Here is a 23,076-nt window from a genome sequence, read left to right as displayed (position 1 = left end):
AAGGTGGTTGGGGCTCAGCATGGGGGGGGGGTCTGTGTGTGGAGAAATGGGGCTCAACAGGGGGGTCTAGATGTAGGGGGCTCAGTGGGGGGATACAGGTGCTGGGGAAGTTGGGCATGGTGGGTTGGGAGTTCGAGTGCAGCTGAATGGGTCTCAGTGGGGTAGGGGTCCAGGTGCAGGCTTGTTGGGGTGGTCCAGGTACATAGGGCCTGGAATTGTTGGCAGGGCAGGTTCGAGTGCAGAGGGCTCAGTGGAGGTTGGTCTGGGTGCAGGGGTGGGGATACAGATGCAGAAGTGTGGGGATCACTAGGGGTTCCAGGTGCAGTGGGTGAGACTAAGCAGAGGGGTTGGGTGTGTGGGGGGTCCAGATGCAGGGGGGGTTGGTGGATGGAGGTGCAGCTGGGTGGGTGTAGAGCTGGGGAGGTTCTGGGGGTGGGTCTGGCCCCGGCTACTCCACACAGATAAAGTACGCTCCCCCTCCCCCAACCCAGCCGGGACTAGCAGCTGAGCCCGGCACAAGAAAGGAGCCACTAGCCAGGGTTCCCCACCTCTGAGGAGGACCAGGTGCAGGGAGGTGAGGCTCAGGGAGAAGCTTTGGTGGGTCTGGATGCACAGGGGTTGGCCAGACAGGGGTGGGGTGGGTCTGACATGGCACTGACCGGGGCATCCCCAGCCTTCCCACCAGTGATTTGCCTCTCCACCAGCTGCTCCAGGTGCCTGAAACAATACGCCTGCACTGCTGGGGAGGGGTGCATGACGGCTCTTGCAGCTTCCCTTTGCTTCCCTGTCAGAAAATCATTTTTCTGCAGGGAAGCAAAGAAATCTGTGGGCGACATAAATTTCTGCATATGTGCAGTGGCACAGAATTCCCCCAGGAGTAACCTGCTGCTGCAGCCCACCCATTTGACTCTTAACTCATGGAGAGACCGAAGCTGAGAGCGTTATCCAAGAGCCCGTAGGACACAAATGAGAAAAACAGGTTTTGCCACTCACACTAGCCCAGTTCTGACCAGGCCCTCCCACATGAATATGTTGCCCTAGAAGTCATACACTGCAATTTCTATCCATTGTGGGGTTTGGGCCCTGTGGACTCATGCTATATACAGACCCATTAGGCATACCCCCTCTGCAGTGCTGTGCTGAGACTCTGAGAGCCACCTTTGAAGCCTCTTATATAGCGTCTGTGTGTGAAGTAGCTTTCTGTAAGGTCATTGATGTCTAGCATTCTAGTGTAACTGGATTATGGCATTTCTTCTGTGTTCGGGCCTTAGGCCATTGGTGAATTCCACCCAAGATTTGACTCTTCTTCCTCTGTAACATTGGAATTAGCATCCTTCATTTAATAAGGGAAATGAGAGACACTGACTTTGTTCCCAAATGTCTGCAATGCCAGTGATTCAGCACACATTCATAAGCATTTTTCTTATGTTCAAAATACCAGTGTAGACTCAAATGTATACAATGGGGATTTGATATGCTTACATACCTATTCTATGATTTTAAAACCTTCTGTAAATTAATTCTTTATCAAAGAAAATATGAAAAGTATGTTCATTACATTGTAAGATCTTTACCTCATCTCTCCTCTACTTGGGTATTCCTCTTCTTCTATCTCTGTTGAGATTTTTTCTATTATATTTTCAACATTTCCTTAAATCTTAGTTATTTCCAAAGGAGGGTTTTAATGTACTGAATGTTTGGAAACTCTATCCTGTGTCTTTTTTAATTTTAATGCAAAAGTGAGAGACAAACCAGAGTGTGTTTTAGTTAGGAATTATTCAGAAACCCTGCTGATCATTCAGTGACTCCATTTATGCTTAATGAGTGAAATATAATGCTAAAAAATGATATGTCTGAAAACCTAAAGTGATGCCTATGAAGTTAGATCTTTGGTAGAGGGTCAGTGACAGCTTTCAGAAAATCTCTCTATGTAAATATATATTCCTATATTTTATTTTCCAGGGTTTAATTTTTCCTTTTTGGGTTCCCCATGGGTGCAGGTAGCTTCTATTTATGTAATTTCAGAACACTACCCCAGAAAGATGACAGGTCTTCAGTAATTTAATTAAACATATTTCTTAATGCATATTTTTAATCATTCTTAGCCTCCAGTGATTATTTGTGTGGAAAGCAAATGGCTTGAAATGGTATATTTAGAGTCTGATATATTGGATTAGAAATGTAAACCAGTTATGTAATGAGGTTAATCTTAAACACTGTAGAAATTGTACGCCTCTCTTCAGTTTACTGTATATTGGCAGCCATTTTGTTTGAGGTCACATGATCTTCAACTGTAATGTCAGATCTAACTTTTCTCAACTAGAAAATGAACATAAAAAAAATAATGTTATGAAATTTTAAAATCTTAATGGATTAGAAGCATGAGCAGTTTTATTAAAAGCTGCTGATCTGACAGCTGTGATCAAGTTTTATAAACAGAAGGGATAGAAAAGTTAAGAATTACAACAATAATATTATGTTCTTTCCTTTTTCTCCTCCTCTGGCACACTTTGGCCAATATAAGATTTTAAAATATCTATTTAAAATCCATGTTGAGTTTTATAGGTGCCTCTCCAATTGCCCCCCTTTCCCCCGTATCCATCTCCAGAAAAAAAGCTAAATACTTTAAAAAGATGTTTCTGGTTTTTTTTCAAAATCAGTGCCATTTTCCCATCCCTATCTGTCTAGGTACCACATTCTTCACCCTAGAATCCAAGCACCAAACCCATATATATGCACAGAGTAAAATTTGACCAGAACCAGTTCATCTGCACCTATGCTGAATTGTAGGTAGAGCACCCACACAAATGGGCTGTGTGACTCCTGTGTGTAAAGGGGGTCTGCATGCTAGAAGTTGAAATCAGGAAGGGGTCAGGGTTTACAGGCTCCATGATTACACAGATTCAGTGGCCTTGATACCTCACAGAGGTGTCAAAGAAGGGCTGAGACTTTATTTAACGCTAAAAAATTAGAGTAGGAGCTGCAGGTAGAGTTGGTAGGGAGGGGGTTACAATCCATCCTTATACCCTGGCTCTAGGCTGGGGAGTCAATATTACTCCTGCACACCCAATTATTCAGGCTTTATGTAGGTGATATACATTTCAGCCATAATACAGGAGGAAACATTAATAAAGGAAATAGATTTCACTTTTAGCTTCAAGTAAGCTATTTTAAACATAGTAAAAAATTTTTTAAATATAAAAAACACCTTGGCAAGAATTCTTTCTAAAATGTTCTTTTAACTGGTATTCACGGGAAAGGGCATTAAGGCTGCTCCATTATAATCTGCTAACTTCTGCATGATTCACCACAGGGATATTTTTATTTTCTAGGACATGGATTGACTTGAATGTTTTATTTCCTAAGTGGATGAATAGGAGCTGAAAAAAAAGGATTTAGAAAAACAGGACGAATCAGGCAAGTCAGAACCAGATTCTTTTTCTGGAAGGCTCTGATTCTCACAGATGGGCCCTATACCTGTGCAGAACTACAATTACTTTAGTAGGACTTGAGGTGGCTATAAGGATCTGCCATAGTTGAACATTTGCAGAATGGAGCTTTAGTGGTTAAAACCAAATATATTTATTGTATGATAATGGACAACTAAGTAGCTAATCAATATATTACTCCTGCGGGAATTCTGTGCCACTACACACATGCAGAATTCATGTCCCCTGCAGATTTCTTTGCTTCCCCGCAGAAAAATGACTTTCTGATGGGGAAGCAAAGGGAAGCTGCAAGAGCGGTCATGAACCTCTCCCCAGCAGCGCAGGCACATTGTTTCAGGTACCTGGGGCAGCCAGCGGAGAGGTAAATCACGGGTGATGGGGTTAAGGATGTCCCGACTGGTGCCAGGTCACACACCCCGTGGTCTGCCCCACTACCATGCATCCAGACTCCTCCAAGCCCCATTCCCCTCCACCGAGCTTCATCCCCTGCACCTGGCCCTCCCCAGCCCTACCTGGGCTGGGGACACTCTGGCCAGTGGCTCCTTTACTGTGCTGGGCTCAGCTGCTACTCCCAGCTGGGCTGGGAGTGGAGGAGGAGCGCACTTTCCCTTCATGGAGTGACCAGGGCTGGGACCGGGTCAGACCAGCCCCCAGAAACCTCCTCCAGCTCCACACCCACCCCATTTCCTGCCCCCATAGCTCCTCAGCTGCAGGGGGAGGAGTCAGTGTATGGGGAGCTGCTCCCCCATCCACCCAATTTCTGTGCATCCAGACCTCCCCATATCCAGACCCCCCTGCCAAGCCTCACCCACAAAACCTGGACCCGTCCACCGAGCCCCCCACCCCATTGAGCCCTACCTCCCCAGACTCCCCGTGCTGAGCCCCACATCTCTGCATTTGGACCCCTGAACCCTGATCAACCCATGCTGAGCCCTCTGCACTCGAACCCACACCCCAGCAATCCCACCCCTGTGTACCTGGACCACCCCAATGAGTCCCCCACACCTGGACACTCACCATACTGAGCCCCAACCAGCTGTGCTCAGACCCCCAATCCACCAAGTCCAATTCTCCCAGAACCTGGACCCCCCTGCTAAGCCTCCCACACCCACATCCCCCTGTCAAGCCCCATCCCCCACACCCAGACCCCATCTTCACCTGGACCTCCCCTGCAGAGTTCCATTGTCCCTGCAGCCAGAACCCCCAACAACAAGCCCCTCTGTATCCAGTTCCCCCCACATCCAGACCCCCCACTGAGCCACCCACACCCAGACTGCCCGACACAGAACCCTCTCACCCCACACCTGGATCTCCCCCAAACTAAGCCCCTCTACACTTGGATCCTGCTGGGCTGAGCCTGCTTGCCCACACCTGGTGTGGAGGGACAGGGTCCTGATGTGTTTCTGGGGCAGGCCTGGCCCTTGCACTGTGTCAAGGTTGGGTACAGCCTTCCCACCAAGTCCATGTCCTGTCACACTTCCTTTTGCTAGTTTTAATGGGGTCCATGAGTAGGAATCCTAGGCACTACTGTAATATAAATAGAGTAATAATAATTATTATTAATAATAATTAATAATAAATGTAAAATCTACTTTATTTTCACCACTTGTGTTGCTAGGTTTTTTTGCATTTTACTCCTGTACATCTATGGCATTAGTTACAAATATTAAATAATTATTTGCAGATTGGACAGCGTGAAGCTGGATGGATGCCTTTACAGACAGTTCTGTTTCCAGGTTTTTATGCAGACTGAGTGGTAACACTGCATGGAAATGCTTTAATTAAAAATATTTTCATTCCCATTTTTTTTTCAATGGAAATGTCTCTAATATTAGGTTTTATGAAACATGTTTTAATACAAAACCTAAATTTTGACCCTAAGGTCCTTTTAACATTTTACTGATTGGCTATAATTATTTGTATATTATATAATATATTCTGATAGGTTGTACAGAAACTTGTTATGATCCATTTACATGAATATTTGTTACACATATCTTTCAAGATTTACCAAAGTTACACACAGAGGACACCAACTCTTAGCATTTCCTATATTTTTAAAAATGGGATGTTCTTCTTTCTTACAAAAAGGGAGAAAAAGTAATAGCAAAAAGTAATAGCAAAATTTTTTCAAAGTATATCAGAAGCAGGAAGCCTGCTAAACAACCAGTGGGGCCACTGGATGGTCGAGACACTAAAGGAGCACTCAAGGATGATAAGGCCATTGCGGAGAAACTAAATGAATTCTTTGCATCGGTCTTCACAGCTGAAGATGTGAGGGATATTCCCAAATCTGAGCCATTCTTTTTAGGTGAGAAATCTGAGGAACTGTCCCAGATTGAGGTGTCATTAAAGGAGGTTTGGGAACAAATTGATAAACTAAACAGTAATAAATCACCGGGACCAGATGGTATTCACCCAAGAGTTCTGAAGGAACTCAAATGTGAAATTGCAGAACTACTAACTGTAGTTTGTAATCTATCATTTAAATCAGCTTCTGTACCAAATGACTGGAGGATAGCTAATGTGACTCCAATTTTTAAAAAGGGCTCCAGGGGTGATCCTGGCAATTACAGGCCAGTAAGCCTGACTTCAGTACTGGGCAAACTGGTTGAAAGTATAGTAAAGAACAAAATTGTCAGATACATAGATGAACATAATTTGTTGGGGAAGAGTCAACGTAGCTTTTGTAAAGGGAAATCATGCCTCAGCAATCTACTAGAAGTCTTTGGGGGGGGTCAACAAGCATGTGGAGAAGGGGAATCCAGTGGATATAGTGTACTTAGATTTTCAGAAAGCTTTTGACAAGGTCCCTCACCAAAGGCTCTTAAGCAAAGTAAGCTGTCATGGGATAAGAGGGAAGGTTCTCTCATGGATTGGTAACTGGTTAAAAGATAGGAAACAATGGGTAGGAATAAAAGGTCAGTTTTCAGAATGAAGAGAGGTAAATAGTGGTGTCCCCCAGGGGTCTGTACTGGGACCAGTCCTATTCAACATATTCATAAATGATATGGAAAAAGGGGTAAATAGTGAAGTGGCAAAATTTGCAGATGATACAAAACTACTCAAGATAGTTAAGTCCCAAGCAGACTGCGAAGAGCTACAAAATAATCTCACAAAACTAGGTGATTGGGCAACAACATGGCAGATGAAATTCAGTGTTGATAAATGCAAAGTAATGCACTTTGGAAAACATAATCCCAACTATACATATAAAATGATGGGGTCTAAATTAGCTGTTATCACTCAAGAAAGAGATCTTGGAGTCATTGTGAATAGTTCTCTGAAAACATCCACTCAAGTAATAGGCAGCAGGTTTAAAACAAACAAAAGGAAGTGTTTTTTCACACAATGCACAGTGAACCTGTGGAACTCCCTGCCAGAGGATTTGTGAAGGCCAAGACTATAACAGGTTCAAAAAAGAACTAGGTAATTTCATGGAGGATAGGTCCATCAATGGTTATTAGCCGGGATGGGCAGGGATGGTGTCCCTAGCCTCTGTTTGCCAGAAGATGGGAATGGGTGGACAGGGGATGGATCACTTGATGATTACCTGTTCTGTTCATTCCCTCTGGGGAACCTGGCATTGGCCACTGTTGGAAGACAGGATACTGGGCTAGATGGACCTTTGGTCCAACCCAGTATGGCCGTTCTTAAATTCTTATGTATTCTGCTAAGCCCTGCAAACACAGAATAAAGAGAGTTGCCGCCCCATAGAATGTATAGTCTACTTTTGGGCCTGGTCTTGGACTGAACTCTGTGCAGACAGTCTACTGGCATAGAATTCAGTACAGAATTATTGCCTATGGAGTTACTTACTAATACAGATTAGGACATATTTTTAAAATATAAGGTTGAGATTTTCAAAACAGTTTAGGGGATTTAGACGCACTTCTTCCATTAAATGGCTAAATCTCTGCACAGCTTTGAAAATTTCAACCTATTATCTACTGTTTGGTGGCAATAAACACATTTTAAGAGAAGAGTAAGTAGCCCCAAGTCAAAAGTTGGTCTTATTAAATAAAATGAAAAGGAAATATCCAACAAATAAATACACAGAAATATGTTCATTGGATCAAAAGTGAAAGGAAAGGGCTCATAAGAAAGGAAAAACTAGTTCAATTCATACCTCTTTATAAGTGGTTCTTTTGTTTGGTTGTATGTAGCTGGAGAGAATTAGGTAGAAATGCAGGCCTATGTTAGGTTTTGCTGCAGCTGGCTCCTGGACATACTTTATTCAATGCCTCAGTCGGTGCTGAAGCTCCACCTAGAGCATTTCTGTGCAACTGTATTCAGAGTATTGCATTAGGTTCTGAAGAGGGTTACAGAAGTAAATCATTGCTGAGCTTCTGCTTTTTGGCAGTGAGGGGCTTCAAGCCTTCAATCATAAGCTCAAATTTGTCCGCTCTCCCTAGCTAAGGGACTATGGGGAGATGTAATGACACCACACAGGGTTAGCAATGGCAGGCAAGGATGGAAAGCTGCGTTGGGTTTAGGCCCTTCCTGCCTGGCCTGCAATGTAAGAATTCAGTGGAATTAACTGAAATAACAAGCCCCAGCTGGGAGAAGACTTAGCCATGTGGGATTGTGGCTGAGCTAAGGAAGTAGTAATGTACAGTCGGGATATGCTGAGCATGCTGCACAAGTCTATCTGTATTTCAAGTATTCTGTAAGATGATTATAAAGTAGCTATATGAAAACTTGGTGGGGTGGGGGTCAAAAACAACAGCAGATCTATAAAGCTTTGTGGCTGTGGCTTGGGCTTAGGGACTAACAACAAGAATTCTTCTATAAGGTGGAGATGTATCAGTTGGAAGTGACAGAGGAGGAGAAAGACCAGGCTGTATTGGTTGATTACAGGATGACTATGAGCCACCAATGTAATGTAGTCAGGAAAAAGGCTAATGCAATCCGGTATTTCCAGTAGAGAGTGGGAAGTGTTAGTACTATCACACAAAGCACTGGTGAGACCTCACCTGGAATACTGTGTGCAATTCTGGTCTCCCTGTTTAAGAAAGTTTAATTCAAACTAGAACAGGTACAGAGAAGGGCTACTAGGATGATCAAAGGAATGGAAAACCTACATTATGAGAGGAGACTCAAAGAGCTTGGCTAAAGAGTTTGACTTTAAGGAGCTTTGGATCCAGCCCTAAGTGACTTGTCTGATGTGCCCTCAGTGATAAATATTTATTTTGTGAATAAAATATTTTCTACTTTGGACCTTATCCAAAGTTTGCTGGACCTGTTAAAATCATGTTTACATGTCATCGTTAAAGAGATCATGTTTAAGATAAGTTTGTATATTCATATTTGTCAATGGATTCTTCTCTGGCTAAGTGAAAATTACTGCCTAATGGCCTAATCCTGATCCTGGTGCATTCCCAGTGTGGTGACTACCAAAGCTTCACAGCCAGGCTCCACTCCTCAGCTATGCAAGCCTAATGGAATCCTGAGGTGGCTGTTTAAAATTCATAGTCACACATCTTGTCCCTCTGGCCCAGGGAAGAGCCTGAGTCTTCTACAGGGTGCTAAGGATAATATCCAGGAAGTACTAAGTATATTGTGACAGGTTTCAGAGGAGTAGCTGTGTTAGTCTGTATCAGTAAAAACGAGGAGTCCTTGTGGCACCTTAGAGACTAACAAATTTATTTGGACATAAGCTTTTGTGGGATATAACCCACTTCATCAGATGCATGGAGTGGAAAATACAGTAAGCAGGTATAAATATAGAGCACATGAAAAGATGGAAGTTGCCTTACCAAGTGGGGGGTCAGTGCTAATGAGGCCAATTCAATTAGGGTGGATGCAGCCCATTCCCAACAGTTGACAAGAGGGGGTGAATATCAACAGAGGGAAAATTACTTTTTGTAGTACTAACGAGGCCAACTCAATCATAGTGGATGTGGCCCCTTTCCAGCAGTTGACAAAAAGGTGTGAGTATATCCCACGAAAGCATATTGTGATTCTCCTACAGTCCCAAAGAGAGTGTGAGCCCCTCACTGACAAAAGGACCTCACACTGAAGTAGGAGGTAGGGAGAGGATTCAGAGTCCATCAGAGAAAAGATTTTCCCTTTTCACCAATGGCTACTAGCCCATGAGGGAGTAAGATAGAGGCCATCCATAGAGATCAGCCTCCCTTCCAACTATTGGCTTTTATTTTTTCATTAAGAAATTCAGGACCCTATTCTGAATTTTCTCTCCCCCAGTCCCAAAACTACAGACCCATAACACATCTGGGACAGAAAGAGGGGGAGAATCAGCGGAGTGTCCCAGGAGGAAAAAAGCAGCTCAATACCCAATCCCTTATTCCTGTATAGTGAGCAAGAATTCCCTCCAGCCAAGCTTCTTCCCTCCCACTTGTAGGGCAGGAATACCGTTCTCACGATAGTGCAACCTAGTAAGCAGACAGCATACATGACCACATGTGCTTATACTTCCCTTAAAACTGCATACACACAGCCCTAGGATTTGGCCCTAAGGAGGAATATCTGAAATATTTCTTCCCTGTTGTTCTCTTCTGCTGCATGCCAGTGCTGACTCAATCAATGTCTTTGCTTTGATTCAGACTTTACAATTGATCTCATTATGTAGTAGGTCCTAAAAAGGGATCGATGCTTTCAGTTACAAAAGTTGAAAGAAAAAAAATAACTACCCATAAAACAAGCTACATCAATCAATACACAATATAGATACATCATATGAATAAAATGTTGTCTTGGCTTTTACCACTAAGACAAATACAAAATTAAATTATTACAGATCCTGTAAATGGGAAGACGAGATTGCTGGTTTAATGGTGTTTAATTCTGATAGAGGATTACAGTAAGGTGGTGTATAGATTACAAGGCTTTACCAATGTATGTTATTGCCTTTAGAATTGCCAAGTTACTAAATTACTGGATCAAAAAATAGAATAAAGAAGATGCTGTTGCCTCTTTTGACAAGCAGCTAGCCAAAAATTTGGGGTCTAGTAGGTTGTTCCAATTAGGAGAAGAAACTGGTGACAGGTAGGTATTTCTTTGATGCAGTTTTGTTTATTTACAAAGAATGTACAAAGTCCTGGGTCTCTGAATGCAGAAGGAATCAAATATATTAGAACCCTGGTTAACCAAACAACTAGCGCACATAGGTCCAGAAGCAAACAATCTCTCTTGTGGCCATTAGATGGCACTTCAACCTTGCACTTTCCCATTCTCCAGATTATCTGAATTTTTGATTACCCCATCTGGCCCTGGTCCCAGTTAGATAAGATAAAGTTGATCTCTTTACTCCAGCCTTTACACCAGTGATTCTCAACCAGGGGTACACTTACCGCTGAGGCTACACAGAGATGTTCCAGGAGGTACATCAACTCATTTAGATATTTGCCTAGTTTTACAACAGACTATATTAAAAGCACTAGTGAAGTCAATACAAACTAAAATTTCATATAGACAACTTGTTTATACTGCTCTACATACAATACACTGAAATGTAAGTACAATATTTATGTTCCAATTGATTTATATTATAATTAAATGGTAAAAATGAGAAAGTAAGCAATTTTTCAGTAATAGTGTGCTCTGACACATCTGTATTTTTACTTCCGATTGTGTAAGCAAGTAGTTTTTAAGTGAGGTGAAAGTTGGGGGTATACAAGACAAATCAGACTCCTGAAAAGGGTACAGTATCATGGAAAGGTTGAGAGCTGCTGCTTTATCCCACTGATTTCTACATGGACAGAGCAAGATGTATCTGGTAGCTCTGCAATAGAAATGAAAAGGCAAAATTCAAAAAGGATGGATGTTCAGAAGTAACTTCCCTTGTCACTGTACTAAAGGATGCCTTATAGGCTACTTGGTCATACCACTAGAATACCTTTTAAATTATTTTTGGCAAAAGTTGTAAATATGAATAGTTGTGAACAAAATAAGAAGCTATAGATTACACAAAAGAAGCAAAAAACAAATTCCCAGAGCTGGTATGTTTGTCTTTCAAGAAGGATGGTGACTTACCTGGGTAAAAGTTATCAAAGACTGCTATTAGCAAATATCATTATCTAATAGAAGATCACTAGGAAGAACATCCTGAAGAATCTGCATGAAATTTTTCTCTTTCCTTCTAACATGGCTACTAGAAAAAGAACATACTTCCTTCAAATGCCTCCTTCAAACAATTGTTTCTAATCAAGTTTTTGCTACCTCTCACTTCCTTCAGCATCTTTTTGGTGTACCAAAAAGATCATGTTGTTTTTTTTAAAAAAACTGCCCATAAAATATCTTTCATGCCTCCATAACTGGTACCTGGCTTTGTTCTGTATTAATATAAATCTTGATTATACACACACACATATAATATGAACTGTTTAAGAGTCACAATTGCAGAAATGGAATAGCATGCAGTATTCTTTCACCACAAAGAAGTGTTAATGCATTGTTTTCCAAATTATATTCTTGTAAATGAGCAGCACCACTCTGCTTTTTACATTCACCCAGTGTATCTCAGCAATCAAGTCTAATTATGAGTTCAAAATCAAAACAGGTGAATTAAAAGAAAGATCTTGACAAATTAGTAAAAACTGTGAAATTGACAAATGGTGTGAAATATATAAATGGTTTAAAACTGTATTTAAATTGTATTTCCCCCTTAATCTTTCAACATTTCAGAGACCTGGAAAATAGCAATTGTTGAAAATAATTCAGCATGAACAATGCCAAATGTGCTTCTTTTGTACATCTTCAAGTTCAGTTCAGCTCACGGAAGCCTATTCTTTGTTGCCTGTTAATGATACAAAAGGAATGTCAGTAGCAACGATAATGCCATTGCAATCAGGAGGCTGCACAAGAAAATCCTGTTGAGGGATCTGCAAATAGGCATCGGATGAAAGTTGACAACAATGGAAAGTCTAAAGAGGAATAAATGATAAAAGGTAAGTGGTCAAATCTGAGAGGATGATTCAGAAGCACTTGAGAAAAGAAACAATGAAGAGATTTCAGGTCACCTTGGAGGGGCGTGGGAGACAAGCTTTTGAGTGACCTTGGGTTTCTCACTTCTCAAGATGGTGATCAGGTGAATCATGGAGGAGGGAAACACTCTGGATTACAGTGACAGAGTGATTTACTTTTACTAAAGAGTTTACCATTTAAAAGAAGACCACAAATAACATTTCCACTGAATCAGATTGACTTTTAAAAACTTTATTTTTATTAGTATTTAGGACATTTTTGTACATAGAAGGCAGTCAAACAACACATAAAGTGAGTGATGTTTATGATTCATTGAAATGTTTTAACCATGACAGAGAATATTTCAACATACATTTTTAACGAAAGAACTTCTCTTGGTATCCAGAAAGCTTTTATGCCCAAATACAAAACTCTTAGGGCTGGATTCACAAAAGGATTTAGGTACCTCATTGACACTGTAGGGGCCTAAATCCCAGTGTCAGGTCCCACTGGGATTCACAAAACCCCCCACTCAGCTGCCTCCAAACACTCGGCATCTAAACTCACTCAGCACCTATATTTTTGCAGTAAAAGTTACCTAGGCACCTATGTTTCCTGAGACTGCAGCCCCGCTCCAGGTGTCAAGATGCCCAAGCCCCAGAGCAAACCACAAACTAGGAGAAGATTGTGTTCCTCTATCTAAATTGCCTCTGGGGCCCAATCTGGTAAGAATGCTCAGCGCTCACCTACCAGATTGGGCTCTATAGACAAGCTTACCGCAAATAGCAAGGGCGGGGAGGACAACCTCCCTCATAACCTTGAGCCCAGCTTAGGGTACTCTCCTGGGATGCACAAGACCCCCAGTTCAAGTCCCCTTTCTGCTTGAGGAGGAGAAGGGATTTGAACAGGGATTTCAGTTACATGCCCTAGCCACTGAGCTACGGGATAGTCTGATATGGGGCTCCTTCAATCTCTCCTGTTGAAGTTATTTCACCGTGAATAAATAAAAAGTCACTGAAGCAGGGTGACTGGACCCTGGGTGTCCCACCTTCCACTAGGCTACAGAGTCATTCTCGTGTGTGCTTGCTGTCTCTCTCTCTTGCTCAGTGATTCTTTCATTATTTATCCACAATGCCAAGAGAGGGTTTTCAACTGAGAATCCCAAGCAGAGGGAGGTGCCTCCCTGCAACTGGATTTAGACGACTATCTTTGAGAGACTGGGCGGGTCTTAGCACATACCCCTGGGCTTGGCATCTCCCTTACCTATTTTAGGTGAGCATGCTGGCTTATGTGAATCCCATTCTCAGGCCTGGTTTACGTCTATGTAATGCCCCTATCCACCCAGTTACCTCCTGTGACCAAGTGAACCCCTGTATTCACACCCTACACACTATTGTAATAATCTTTGTTCAAAACATGCCTTGTGAGGTATCATTTGAAAATTAACAACTTGATGGTCAATAATATCATTGTGAAATGTATAGAGCAACATTATATGTAAAGTTATGAACATAAGCTGAAATCATGACAGAAGTGTGTTTACCAGATAAGTCTGGGGAGTGGGTAAACCTGTTTCTCAAAGACAAAGGACAAGTTGACACCTCTAGCCAAGAGTCATTGAAGCTGATGGGCAATCACCTGTCAAGTGGCCATCCTTTGGCAAAGAAGGGGCGGGGGCGGAACAACCAGATCTGCATCTTAGCAAACAGCAGCATGGGACCTCTTTCACCACCAGACTCTATGTGAGAATGAACTTTATCCAGGGGTAACCCTCAGGAAAATGCATTTCAAAGGGTGACTGAATATAAAAGGCAGGGGTAAAAACACCCCAAGTTCTCTCTCCCTAGCTATCTCTCTCTTTTTCACCTAAGATGACAAAATAAACAGCCTATGCACTTGGAGAGCAGATCCTCATCTGAGAATTTGGTCAGCAATGTTACTGGGAACCTCTGGCAAGAATTTCACCTTGAACTAAATCTAGTTTGCTAAGTTCAAAAAGTGTTTTATCTTTTTTCTCTTGTAACCATTTCAGACTTTAATGCTTTATACTTGTATTCACTTAAAATCTATCTCTTTCTAGTTAAATGAACTCGTTTTAATCTTTAATCAAAATTAATCCAGTGTTGTGAGCTGTGTGGATAACTCCATTTAGGGTAGCAAACTGTTGTATATTGATCCCTTTTGAGGGGCAACAGACCTAATATACCTGGACTGTCCAGGAGAGAGCTGGGCAGTGCAGAACACATTTTGGGGGGGAAATTCAGGACTGGGAGTATGCTGGGGTCACGCTGAAAGTGGTAACCAAGGCTGGTGGAAGCCAAAGTGTGACTAGTGTTTGCTAACAGGTTGCTGAGGTCAGAGTTGCTGAACCACGGCTTTGGCTACATACAGACACTCAGGGTGCAACCTGTATTCTGTTTGATTGTTTGTGAGGAGCCCAGATTGGGAGCTACAGCAGCAAAGCATTTTGAGGCATGCCAGGTTTGCAGGGCAGGGGTGACAAAGCCCCTCACTGGTCCAAATTGCACCCCAGAATGTCACACCTCCATTAATGCCAATCTCCTTATGGGTTTTGATGGACAGGCCTGGATTCATCTGGATTCCACCTTCAGCTCAACAGGGTGTAACTTCCTTATTCTTCTCTTCCCATATGACTTTACTCGGTGGTCCGTCCACTTCCCTCACTCCTTCCTGGCAGAATCACCAGGACAGTTTGGAAGGAAAATTCTAACCACAGGATGACCCTGAGTTACTTACCAGATAGGTGGAGACTCTCAAGTAATAACACAAATACACAAAATATATTCAGCAGAGCAATTGTATTAAATAGGAAGTAAATATAACATAATAGAGTAAAATACTACTCTCAGGGTCACCGGTGCCCTCCCCATGCTGATAATAACCATGAATTTCCCAAGTCACATGACCTTGTAATCACTTATAATTTATCTTTCTATCATCAATAAACATGTCTTATTGTTTTATCTTAACCAGTGTGTGTTTGAATTAAAATATGTGGGAAACTCCATTTGGGATAACAAGGTTTGGTGCATTATTATTTTCCTTTGATGAAATGACGGACTTTCTATGCGCTTACATTGTTCAGTAGAGTGCTGGACAGTACAAGATGCACATTTCTGGGGTAAAGTCTGGGACTAAAAATCTGTGGGTGTCACCCTGTATGTAACTCATGAGTGACTGGTCAGAGTGCTCATGTATTTAACTGGGAGTAAATTTACACGCTGAAGGCTACGTGAGCAGGCCAGAGGTGACTGTTCTGGAAGTAAAGCAGTGTAAAAAGTACCCTAGGCTAGGGAATTAAGGGGACAAGGAATAATGGTCTCAAGTTGCAGTTGGGGAGGTCTAGGTAGGATATTAGGAAAAACTATTTCACTAGGAGGGTGGTGAAGTACTGGAATGGGTTACCCAGGGAGGTGGTGGAATCTCCATCCTTAGAGGTTTTTAAGGCCCAGCTTGACAAAGCTCTGGCTGGGATGATTTAGTTGGGGATTGGTCCTGCTTTGAGCAGGGGCTTGGACTAGATGACCTCCTGAGGTCTCTTCCAACCCTAATATTCTATGAGTCTATGATATCTGTGACAGGGGTCCCAGTGGGAGCCAGCTGAGGTCACTCAATTAGTGTGAACTGCAAAGAATGGGGCAGCCAAACCCCAAAGCTGGTGGATAATTCAATACTTAGATTTACCAAGCCATCATAAAACAGCTTCCTTATTACCTCACTGATTGTCCAGAAACTAACAACACGGTTCCCTTAAAGTAACCCAGCCTCAGGCCTCCATTCAGGTACCCAATTCAAATATGATGAAAATTCCTGTAAATCTTATTTCATCATATAAAAGAAAAGGTTCTACCAATCCCAAAGGATTGGACACATTACCTCCCAGGTTATAGAATATTCCAGATCTTACCCAAACACATGCATACTGCCAATCCTTATTAAATAAACTAAAATGTATTAAAAAAGAGAAAGTATGGTTAAAAGATCAATATACATACAGCATGAGTTTAATTCTTGAGGTTCAGATATATAGCAGAGATGGTTGAGCTTTGTAGTTGCAAAGAGTTCTTTCAGAAATAGTTCACAGATTATAGTCCAATGTCCAATATCATATTCAGGGTGTACCAGCATAACTGGGATCTCATCTTGCGACTCAGACGTCCCCTGATGAAGCTTAAACAGATCTGAGATGAATGACCCAAGGATCTTTTATACAATTTCATGTCTTCTTTGACAAGTCGGAGTCCCTTGGGGAACATAAGGTAATTAGGATGACTTTGAAGGCGGTCCATCACCGGTACTTACCAATACGAATTAACATCACGCAATTGGCTTGTTCCCCCACCATTCACAGATGATTTGCTATATATTTCAAAGAGATATGAATACAGAGCTATCCTGTGTTTACAATTCATTTAAATGCTAAGATGTTCTTTTGATCTCTGAATTATCAGAATAGACAGGGACCGTTCATTACATTGTTGACCATTACCATATACATGTAAATACGCAAAAACACAAACATTATCCCCCCACATGTCTTTAAGGGTTGAATTTGAGTCATTCATCCTGCAGGATGTTTAACCCTTTCTGGCTATGCATCACAACACCACTGCTCAACAGTCCAGACTGTACCTTGAAGAATGTCACAGCATCCAATAAGGACCTTTCTTTTTGCTCATGCTAGCTCCTCTTCCTGGGCTTTTGCTTTTCAATCATTTGACTCTAGTCCCCTCCTTTTTCTCAGACACTGTTCCTCCTTTGAGTAGACATGCTGGTGGCCATCCACGCATATATATTATCTCTGCCCCGCACCAATAGGGCCCCTATCACTCAAAATAGTGTCTCTTCTCTCTCCCTTTTGCCTAGCAGACTGAATCGGCCTTTGGCCCCCCTTCCTCACAGGGACAGTGTGCCTCTCCCTGAATGAATATCACACAAAGACCCATGAACCAAGATAACCTCCTTGTGGGTTACATCTAATACACTGGTCAACTTAGCTATGGCACTCGGGGATGTGAAAAATTCACACCCCTGGGAGATGTAGTTAGGCCAACCTAAGCTCCGGTGTAGACACTGCTAGGTCAACAAGAATTCTTCTGTCCAACTAGCTACTGCCTCTCAAGGGGGTAGATTTACTGCAGCAACAGAAAAACCCCTTCTGTCAGTGTAATAAGTGTCTACACTGCAGTGCTCCAAAGACATAACTGTGTCACTGTAGTGCCTGTAATGTAGACATACCACCAGGCTCCCATCTCTCCCAATTCATTGCATAAGAAGCCTCAGTAGCCAACGCAGGCTTAGTGAATCACAGTGATTTTCTAGGTGCCTAAATTTCTTTGTGAATTTCTTTAGTAACAATTGCAGGTACACCGTTATTGCATAAGAGAGGGGAAGCAACTAGTTTACTTGATACTAGAGATCACAGGCCTGGTCCACAAAGTTTAGTATGTCTGGATATAGGGGTTTGGTTTAATCCCATGTCTCTTCAATATGACTAGCATTCTTGGAGTTTGAACCAAAGTGCTCTGTAATAATGTGCATGCAGGTTGCACACAGATAGTTATCACTGGATTTACATAAGTGTCTATGTGCTTGTTTGCAACATACACTTATCAGAAATTCCTGAGTTACATCTTGTGTTAAGGGAAAGAATATTGAGCCAAGAAAATGGGAGACAAAAATAATCTTCTTGCTCATTGTTTGAGTTTTTAGTAAGATTTTTATTATCCACTGATTTTTTGCAGAAGTTAAGTAGGCAGCTTTAAATCTCAAAAGGCTTTGTTATCATGATTCACCCACTGCTGGGTAGTAAACAGGGGCACCATCTCTGCTCCTTCATCCATATTGTTTTTCAACCAGAAAGCCCCCAATTCTACTTAAAGTTCTGGCACTCAAACCAATAAAATGAAGATTTTCCCCCTTCAAATTCAAGGTTTGTTTTTGTTCTGGTAGCTCAGGGAATCTGCGCTTTATCCATCACATTAGATACAGTCACTATTATAGTCCCTCCTGTTGTGCCACGGCCATTCCTATTGTGCAGTGGAATTCTGCACCATTTTTCTGTGCATTGGGGATCTCCTTCAATATTTAGATATAACAATAGAATAAGCAAGGTTTCCACAAATTTTAACAATTCTGGGAGCTCTCTCGCTGCTGGTACACCCAGGAATCTCAAATTGTATGACACTATGACCTGATTTGGTTTTCCAATGTTTCCATTCAACTTTCTAAAAAAAAAATCCTACTTTCAACTAAGATTTGGGGCTTGGAAGTGTTCCCTTTCATGTGTATTAAAACAGTCTTTTACCTCCTTCTCTAGCCCCGTAATGCAGCGCTTTGTTCCAAAAACTTTCCCATCCAGGTTTTGTATGCAAAACGTAAAGGCTTCAATCTTCCTTCTCAGGGATATCAGAGGTCTGCAGAGCATGAAGTCTTGCTAATATTTGCTTAAATAACTCATGCATTAGTTTGTCCTGCTCCACGACAGGCATCAAGTTACACACCAATTACATAAATGGCACCAACCGCTCACTTGACAAATTATCTGTATGTTTTAGACTTAGCATTTTCAAAACATCCTCCAAACAGTTTCTATTTCAGTGTGGCAAAATCTCTGTGTTTGTTCCAGTTCAGCAATTGATTTAACTGCAATAAAACTGTTGTAACTGGAGAGGCTGATGGAGCAGTCTGAATACAAGTCATTCAGTAACTAATGATTAATTATTTGCAAACCAATTCACAAATAGATAACTAATGATAATTAATCCTTGAATTATCGGAGTGAAGTTCTCTTCTACATTGTTTTCCTGTTGTTCTTGCTTTCACATTGCTTTCTTTGCTTATCACTTTCCTGTCATTAGAAGCAGTGGGCTATCTAAGGTGGTTAGGTGGGCATCGAGAAGGTTATGAGCCCCTTATGTTCTCTTTGGACAGCAATGGTCTCAGATCCATCCCTCTGGTCTGGCTACCAGATGTGAGCAGTACATTTCCTCCTGTTGCAAACAATAAAATATTTCTGTCTTTGTTATCTCACATTTCCTTGTATCTGTTTGAAGGAAAACAATGATTCACTACAACAGCTCAAAAGCTTGTCTCTCACCAACAGAAGTTTGTCCAATAAATGATATTACCTCACCCACCGTGTCTCTCACTACCAAAACTGTCTGTTATGAATTATGTGCTTTAGCTATTTAACACAAGGGTGAGTTGTACAGAACAATAGGAGGGCATACTTCAGAAGTAGTCCATACAAGTTCATCACTTTTTAACCACTTTCATAATATTACCAGTGCTACAGCAAAAGTCTTAACAATAATTAGGATAACTCTGAGAATATCACAAAGTAGAAAATTCACAGACCTAACTAGTTCTTGGAATTGCCTGTTTTCTATTGTTTTGGGTTAAAGTTTTCAAAAGCATCTAAGACCCAGATCCTCATAGACAGGGCACTATCAAATTCAAGGTCCATTTTGGCCAATTAGATGGTCATAGGATTTTAAAAATTGTAAATTTCATTATTTCAGCTATTTAAATCTGAAATTTCAGGTGTTGTAATTGTAGGGAATCCTAACCCAAAAAGGAGTTGTGGGGGGATCACAAGGTATTGTAAGCAAGGTTTCAGTACCACTACTCTTACTTCTGTGCTGCTGCTGGCGTCAATGCTGCCTTCAGAGCTAGGCAGCTGGAGAGCGGTAGCTGCTGGCTGAGAGCCTAATTCTGAAGGCAGAGCCGCCACCAGCACTAGCACAGAAGTAAGGATGGCATGGTACGGTATTGCCACCCTTACTTCTGCGTTGCTACCTGCAAAGCTGGGCCCTCAGTCAGAAGCCGCCACTCTCTGGCCACCCAGTTCTGAAGGCAGCAACACAGAAGGGTGGCATGATATGGTATTGCCACCCTTACTTCTGCGCTGCTGCCTCGGGGGTGCTGCCTGACCAACAGCTACTGCACTCTGGCTGCCCAGCTCTGAAGGCAGCGCAGAAGTGAGGGTGGCAATACCGCAATCCCCCTAAAATAACCTTGTGACACCCCCGCACCCCACTCCACGCAACTCCCTTTTGGGTCAGGACCCCCAACTTGAGAAACAATGGTCTCCCTTGTGAAATCTGTATAGTATAGGGTAAAAAAATCATAGAATATCAGGGTTGGAAGGGACCTCAGGAGGTCATCTAGTCCAACCCCCTGCTCAAAGCAGGATCAATCCCCAATTTTTGCCCCAGATCCCTAAATGGCCCCCTCAAGGATTGAACTCACAACCCTGGGTTTAGCAGGCCAATGCTCAAACCACTGAGCTATCCCTCCCCCCAAATCTTTTGTCTCTCTGGGTTCCCACCCCTCCTTCTAAATGGAAAAGCACCAGGTTTAAGATGGATTCCAGTACAAGGTGACATGGTCCTGGGAGACCCCAAGCCTTCATTCTTCCTAGCCTGACTCACAGGAAGGCTTGCAAGTAAACAGAGGCATTTACAACCAGTTGTCCTCTTTGATGGGAACCATCAAGATTCCAAACCACCATTAATGGCCCACACTTTGCATAATTACAATAGGACGTCAGAGTTATATTTCATATTTCTAGTTTCAGATACGAGAATGATACATTTATACAAATAGGATGACCACACTCAGTAGATTATAAGATTTGTAATGATACCTTACAAGAGACCTTTTGCATGAAGCATATTCGAGTTATATCATATTCACACTCATTAGCATATTTTTTATAAAATCATATGGAGTGCAACATCACAGGCACGTCTACACATACAATGTTGCAGCGCATCTGGTGATGACACTCTATGACAATGACCCCACACACAACCATCCCAGGCCAGCTTGGCGCCCCGCATACTAACCCCACCCCACCTCAGGCTGGCCTAGCACCCCCCCCATGACACACACACAGAGCCGTCCCTAGGGTACAGCAATTTGGGGAAGCCACCCCGATTTGCCATACCCTAGGGATGGCTCTGCCCATCAGCATAATGAAACCACCTCTGTGAGCGGCACAAGCCACATCGGCAGGAGAAGCGCTCCCACTGACATAGCACTGTCCACACTGGCGCTTATCTTGGTGTAACCTATGTTGCTCAGAGGGGTGGATTATTCACACCTCTGAGTGACATAAGTTCTGTAGTGTAGACATAGCCTTAGTCACATATTGAAAATTTTACCCTTTATCCCTATTTGTCTTTCCACTATAATTCTTTTTTTTCCCCAACCATTCCTTAATGGTTAACCATGACAGTGATGCCTGTAATTTTCATTGGAATATATATATTTTAAGTTTATTCTTTCTGTTCTAGGCACATTGATAAAATTACATGGTCATAAAGTTTAAGTTTGCATGTACAAAGCGCTTGTGGAGAATGAATGTACATTAGCCAGGCCGTTTTTAGGATTGACTTTATTCTAGCTTCTTTCACTGGGCATTTTTAAACTTATCATCTCCTTTGAAACAGACAAGATTTTTTCATTAAAAACATCTCTTTTCTCCCAAAGTTTATATATACAGCTCCCCCTTTGCTTTTTAATAGGAAATCTAGTTCTAACACTTCCATATGAGGAGAGATTAATAAGACTGGGACTTTTCATCTTGGAAAAGAGAAGACTAAGGAGGGATACCATAAGAGGTCTATAAAATTATGACTGGTGTGTAGAAAGTAAAAAAGGAAGTGTTATTTACTCCTTCTCATAACACAAGAACTAGGAGTTACCAAATGAAATCAATAACCAGCAGGTTTAAAACAAACAAAAGAAAGTATTTCTTCACACAACACACAGTCAACCTGTGGAACTCTTTGCCAGAAGATGTTGTGAAGGCCAAGACTATAACGGTTCAAAAAGGAACTAGATAAGTTCATGGAGGATAAATCCATCAATGGCTATTAGCCAGGATGGACAGGGATGTAAAACCATGCTCTGAAGTGTCCCTAGCTTCTGTTTACTAGAAGCTGGGAATGGGTGACAGGAGATGGATCACTTGATGATTACGTGTTTCTTCATTCCCTCTGAAGCAACTGGCATTGGTCACTGTCGGAAGACAGGATACTGGGCTAGATGGACCATTGGTCTGACCCAATATGGCCGTTCTTATGTTAACACCTTGAAGCTGCATCTTTCTCATATTTCCTTGCATTTTGCACAGTGAATAATTTATTATTTATATAAATTTCAAAATGTGTTACATTGGTTACAATGTTGGTATTATTCAGGTTTCCAGTGGGCTTTATGCTTACTGGTTTCTGTTTCCTTTTAGTGATCGAGTATTAATTTTGGAAGCTCTGCATGTTTCATGTATTTTACTGTAGTAAGATAGTTTTCTTGAGTGAGGCATCTGAGCAAAGATCTGTCTCTGTCTTTCTGAAGCAAGTTTAATTGATGCCTCTCTTTGAACAGTATGTAGTGATACCCTTCACATGAGGTCATTGCGTATAATACCTATATGTATAACATTCTATTATTTTCAAGTTCTTATACTACTCTCATCTCTGTGGCATCTTCCAGCAGTAAACTGAATGAGGTGAATAGCATCTGCCATATACTTTTCCATCCACATTCCTCTCTCCAGAAAGAAGTCTGTATGGGTGGGTCTGTTATTTAAAGCTGATGTGCTTTGTGCTGTCATTTGTGAAGCCATGATTTAAAAGGTGTTCTTTTAACTTGGATAGGTAAGTGGTGAGGT

This window comes from Natator depressus, chromosome 3, assembly GCF_965152275.1.
Source record: "Natator depressus isolate rNatDep1 chromosome 3, rNatDep2.hap1, whole genome shotgun sequence".
NCBI classification, from domain to species: Eukaryota; Metazoa; Chordata; order Testudines; family Cheloniidae; genus Natator; species Natator depressus.
Note: the sequence above shows the minus strand (reverse complement) of the source record.